General features: G+C 33.2%; 1 long non-coding RNA gene across 1 annotated transcript; it reads left to right on the top strand.

Annotated features, from left to right (window-relative positions):
- The first annotated feature begins 244 nt into the window (after positions 1-244).
- On the top strand, positions 245-6,180 carry LOC130467848 (uncharacterized). The gene is made up of 3 exons (XR_008927809.1): positions 245-887; positions 1,292-1,354; positions 2,115-6,180. It is a non-coding gene; the product is annotated as an uncharacterized lncRNA (long non-coding RNA).
- The last annotated feature ends 205 nt before the right edge of the window (positions 6,181-6,385 follow it).

Genomic DNA, 6,385 nt, shown 5'->3' with positions numbered 1-6,385 from the left:
ATCAATTTTCTATTTTGGCCTAATATTGTAAAATTACGAAAATGCCCTTGTAGAGCAAAATTCCGTTTCACTTCTTCTCCTTGCTCTCCACGTACAAAGCAAGAAGGAGCATTTTTCCTTCCTTTCTCCCTTTCCCTTGAAATCAGTCCAAATGCATGCCTTGGAGACCAAGGACTTCTCCTTGTTCATCACTCTTCCTATTTATAAATTCAACATTACAGAATTGGAATTCTAACATGGAAAACCAAAACCAATTTCAATATTTCATCCTATTTTCTCTTCTCTTATTCGAACCATCAACACTCACCACCACCATTCTCTTCCACCACAATCGTCAGCCATCTCCGCCACCATTACCCGCCTCACCTCCGCCACCATCTACGACAAACACGACCCAACACCTCCCTTATTTTATCTCGCCTCCCCTGCAGCTACTCACTCCCCTGTTCCTTCTTCCTTTTCTTCCCTTGCGGCACCACCAGCGTCGCACCACTGCTCCCAACCACCCCCGCCACCTTGTAAACCAACCTCCGCCACACATACTCCGTCAAACCATTGTGCAGCCGCCCAGAACCGCCCAACTCACCACCCCTTCCCTGCTTTTCCCCTGTTCGCGCAACAACCTCTCCCCTTGCCTGACGCGCCGCCGCGAACCACCACACCACCGACGCCTTTCCACCGCGGGTTCGCGTCCCCATGCCACCCGAGCCCAGACCCAGCCGCCACCTCTCTTTCTCCTCCCCTGCTCCTTCGTACCCTGCTGTTGCTTCCTCTCTCCTTTTTGCTCGACATTCAGGAAGTCAGGAAATCAATTCCTGACTTTTGAATTCTTCCCCTATTAAACCCAAAACAAAAGTGTTGGGCCCAGTTCTAATATTTGGGTTTTGGTAAGCTCAAATCCTATCTCTATTTCCAGATTTATAAATTTGCCTTTCATGTTTTTCTAAATAAATTTGTTAAAGTATTTCAATATATGTTTATATAAATAATTACTAATAAAATTGTTTATTATTTCAGGTAGGAAAATTTACTTTATTATCGGTTTTACTAAAAATAAGTTACTAGCCATGTTTATCAAAAATGGAATTTAAATGATATTTTGTGTAAATCGATTTATGAAATATAAATATATATTTCGATTAATAATATTTTCATTAAATTATGAAATTATGTTTTTATTAAAATTCGTTACTTATAAATGAATTCTTATAAAACATATTATTTATAAAATGTTGATTTTAAATTATTTTATCGTTTTAGTTACTAATTCAATAATTTAATATTTTGAAAGAAATTGGACTCGAAGCTCAGGAAGAACGGTCCATCAAACAGGAAATATAAGACAACGGTTGAGGTAACGGTTATTGCTAGTACCCGCAAACCCTTCGAAATGAATTTTTGTACGAATGATGTGATGAATGATTGCTGTTTTATAATAATGTTTTATGATTTGCAGGATTACAAGTATGATTTGATTGAATTGTTTTATGATAATGCACCTTTATGAAAAGTATTGATTTTATGAATTATTATTCTCGAAAGAATGATTTTATGAATTAACGAGATTTAATGGTTTATTGAACTATCCTGAATGAATGAGTTTTCCCTGGTTAATTTTCCATTAAAAGAAATGTAAACATGATAAATAAAAGTGTAAGAACTGGTCAAGTTCCCCTGTTATGGATCTCAGGCTCCCCCTGATAAGAAGCACTGGCTTCCCCTGATATGGAACCAAGGTTCCCCTTGATAAGAAGCAATGGCTTTCCCTGATATGGAACCAAGGTTCCCCCATAAGAAGCACTGGCTTCCCCTGTATGGAGCACTGGCTCCCCCTGTTATGAAACACTGGCTTCCCCTGTTCGTAGGAGACATCCTACCATGTTTTCCCGTAAAGTCCTGACGATCAGAATTATACTGTTAAAAGGAAAAAGGTTAAAGAAATGATGTTCCTGAAATAATATTCTTGAAATGATGCTTCTGAAATGATGATTTATTAAAAAAATTACTATATTCTATTCTCCCTATTTATTAAATAAAATGACTTGAAATGATGTTACAATGCTAGGGTAACTCGTTACTGAGTCTTCGGCTCACCGTTTTTTTTTCTGTTTTAGGTATTGTTGGGGACCACGGAAACGAGTAGTGGTGAGGATTTCACTATAGCAATGTTCACCTAAGTTAATGTTAAGTTGTAACAAGTTTAAGTATGACTCTTGATTAAGTTATGTACTTTGATTAAGGAATTAAAAGGATTAATATGGAGTTTTGGAGTAATTATTGTGATGGTTGCCTTGTAATTCCCAAGAGGGAGTTACGGCAGTAATGTCCCGACCATATTAGGATGTTTCCGCTGCTAAGTATGCCTTAATAAGTGAATTAGAGGTCGGGGCGTTACACTTCGTCCCTTAATAATCGCACCGGTTTGACCAATGCGGAGTTTAAGACACTTGAATTGACTTATTAATTTAAATGGTGGTAGTTAATAGTGAGGTATGTTTTTAATATAGTTAGTGAGAAATGTGTAAGTGGGTAGTGGGGTGTAATTTTTAAATGATTTTTTGTAAGGAGTGGCTGGGTTAGTAGATAAGTGTGAGAAATAATATAATATTGGTAAAAAAAATTCATTTATAGAAGCAGTGCAAATATTAAGGGACGACCAGCAAAGGAAAGCGATACGGGTATTAAGGGATGGAGGGAATATGAAATGGCATGTCAAAAATGATGAGGTATGTGACGAGATGACATTCTTTACTTAACTTGGAGTTTTAATAACAATATAGTTTGTTTACAGGGTATCTAAAAGTTCCAGTTTCAAAAGTTTGTGAACCGAAAAAAATAAAAGAAAAAAAAATATATATATATATATTGTAATAAATTTTCAATTTTGTTAGCTGGAAGCCTGGACCGAAACTTATGTTCAGATTCGGATTTTAAAACCGCAGATTCTTAACAGGTTTCAATTCCAATTTATATTACCCGGTTTTTTTTAGTGTCAGCCCTACCCATAACTGAAGTTTGTTGAGTCATTGATTGGCTCACTCTTTAATTTTTTACATTTTTCATACATATAACTTATATGGTGGGCAATTCATTTAGTGTAACAACTGCACTATAGATGATGTGTACAACTTTGGTTGTGTAGCAACCAGTTGTGGCAAATTGGGTGACATAGATGATGAGGTTTTGCTGGCATATTGTTCACCATACCAAAATTATGAATTATTACTAGAATACAAAGAAAAATTATAATTATTACTAGAATATACCCAAAGAACTAGAAGTATATGAATACTTGAATAAACTCTCACCTATTTAGTGTTAGTGTGATACTCCTTTTAAATGGGACTATATTATCGATTACTAGATTAGATCTTGTGCACGCATGGATTTTGATTTTTTTTTTTCACCAAAATATTTAACTGAATATCTTCCAAACTACTGCATAATTATAATATTTTTAACATACTAGCTTAAATTTATTCATCAGCGCGTCTCCTTTGAGACCAGTCACACCATCAACTTGATGGTGTGACAAGCGCGAAACCAATAGCGTACCCTCCTCTAAAACTGTATAAAAAAAAGTAACAGATCTAAACTATAGAAGTAACATACCTAAACTAAAAAAGTACCTCCTCTAAAATTATATATATAAAAAGTAACATGTCTAAACTATAGGAGTAACATACCTAAACTAAAAATGTACCTCCCCTAAAACTATTCCGTATAAAAAAAAGTAACATGTCTAAACTATAGAAGTAACATACCTAAACTAAAAAAGTACCTCATCTAAAATTATAAAGAAAAGTAACATGTCTAAACTATAGAAGTAATACATAAACTAAAAAGGTACCTCCCTAAAACTAATCCGTATAAAAAAAGTATCATGTCTAAACTATAGAAGTAACATACCTAAACTAAAAAGGTACCTCCCCTAAAACTACTCCGTATAAAAAAAAGTAACATGTCTAAACTATAGAAGTAACATACCTAAACTAAAAAAAATACCTCCTCTAAAATTATTAAAAAAAAAGTAACATGTCTAAACTATAGAAGTAACATACCTAAACTAAGAAGGTATCTCCCCTAAAACTACTCCGTATTAAAAAAAAGTAACATGTATAAACTATAGAAGTAACATACCTAAACTAAAAAAAGTACTTCCTTCTAAAATTATATAAAAAAAAGTAACATGTCTAAACTATAGAAGTAACATACCTAAACTAAGAAGGTATTTCCCATAAAACTACTCCGTATAAAAAAAGTAACATTTATAAACTATAGAAGTAACATACCTAAACTAAAAAAAGTACCTCCTCTAAAATTATAAAAAAAAGTAACATGTCTAAACTATAGAAGTAACATACATCGCAAGTGTGAATTGGTCTCACCATCAGTTGATGGTGAGGACAGTCTCATATAAGAATTTGGGTTTATTCATCTAATATGCATATTTAAAATGGTAATATGGTAATTTGACCAAAATATTGAGTGATATATTTTCCATTATTAATATAGCGCTTTGACTAAAATATTACCAATTTAGAATAATTATTATTACGTCGTATCTATTATTGCCATAATTTATAAACTAAATTTTGTTTCCATACATAAATAGTTTATAAAAAAAGTAGAGAATAAAAATAAAATAAAACAGATACACTTTTTGGGAAAGTGGTTTTTGGCGGGAAAAAATCGCACCAGAAATTGACACGTGTCATTCCTGATGTCTCTTTTAGTATATAGTAATAGATAGATAATATATTCTTTATACGACCCGACAAATCGTATATTAAACCAACCATTTGTGTATGGAGGGGGGAAAGGGAATACTTTGTAATTTTTATCAACTAGTAATCCTATTTGTGAGCGAGCATTAGACTTAGATGAATTCATATTCGAGTCAAGGTGAACTTAATTAAAGAAACTATTTAGACGAACATTGGTGTATTCAATTCTAGCTATAACTCGAATTCAAGACATCTAATTGAGACCATTCTCTTACAACTTGAATCAAAGGGTGAGTTTTGTTCTATCCTTCTTTCTCTTTGTAGAATGTGATATGTGCCGAAAATTCAGAATTCCCAACTTACAGTTGGATCAAACATATAGCTCTAATATGAATTCAATTTTGAATTGGCTCATAGTATTAGGTCTCAAATAGCTCTAATACCATGTTAAATATGAGCATGGCTGCTCCTATCATAATTATAGAGTGTTCACTTCACAAGATTAAATAAAGTTTCATCTTAAAATCATATTATAATAATAATATGAAAAAATGGTTCTTACCCTTATAAATTGAACATCTATCTACAAAAGAGTTGCTTCAAAGCCTTATAAACCAAACTAGCTAGGATTCGGCGCATGATTAATTGATGGTGTTGTGGCGCAACAAAGTTTTATCTTGTCTGGTTTAAGAGTCTAGGCTTAATCACTACAAAATTATGCATCAATTAGATATGGATTTTGAGACGGATATCATAAACGTCTCGAACTTGAGACAAATTACTAAAACTTCGTCTCTTAATTAAAATTGAGATGGAAGTCTATATGGAGTTTCAAAAATTCCGTCTCAAATTTGTAATGGATTTGAAAGAATTCCGTGTCAATTCTTTTTTAAGACGCCCCTCTATAGAGACGCTCTATTTTGGTCTCAAATCCGTCTCTAAGCATCATTTTAAGACGGATTTGAACTTTATAGAGTCGATATTCCTCGTCTCTATAAAATGATTATTTTGTAGTAAATTAATCCTAACATGGATGCCTAGCTAAAACTATTGTTAATTAATTTCTCAAGTTTGGCCAATAACATTGTCACATTCTACTAATTTTGGTTATTTCAACTTTTAATTAGCTTCTATAAATGTCTTCTTTTATCAACTAGGCATGTAATATATTAACCCTGCAACTCATTGTTCTATGCATGCCCTACTTAATTTGTATCATATACAACATGTTTGACCACATGAAACTACATGAATATCAAATTCATGACGGTTTAGTCTTTTTTTTAATTCGATTTGATTAACTTTATAATCCGTATTATACTATGTTAGATAATGCCTTGAATCGGTCAAGCCCCTTACTCCAACGTCCCATCACGGAGAGTACTATATAAACCCTCTAGGTCATAACCTAGTTGTATTCTGTAATCTGTACTCCTCAAGATCAATAAAACTTTTCTCCCCTCTGTCTGTGGACGTAGCTAATACATTGTTAGTGAACCAAGTTAAATTCTCTGTATTCTTTATTACATTATTTATTCTTTCTTTGCATCTGTTATAACATACTACGTACTCGTTAACACACTTGTTGTATACAATACCTTTTGAAAGGGCTCACCCTTTATAACGCATGTACAAAAATTGTTTAAACTTCCTAACAC

The sequence above is a fragment of the Spinacia oleracea genome, chromosome 1 (genome assembly GCF_020520425.1).
Source record: "Spinacia oleracea cultivar Varoflay chromosome 1, BTI_SOV_V1, whole genome shotgun sequence".
NCBI lineage: Eukaryota > Viridiplantae > Streptophyta > Magnoliopsida > Caryophyllales > Amaranthaceae > Spinacia > Spinacia oleracea.
Note: the sequence above shows the minus strand (reverse complement) of the source record. Positions and strands in the feature narration are given on the sequence as shown.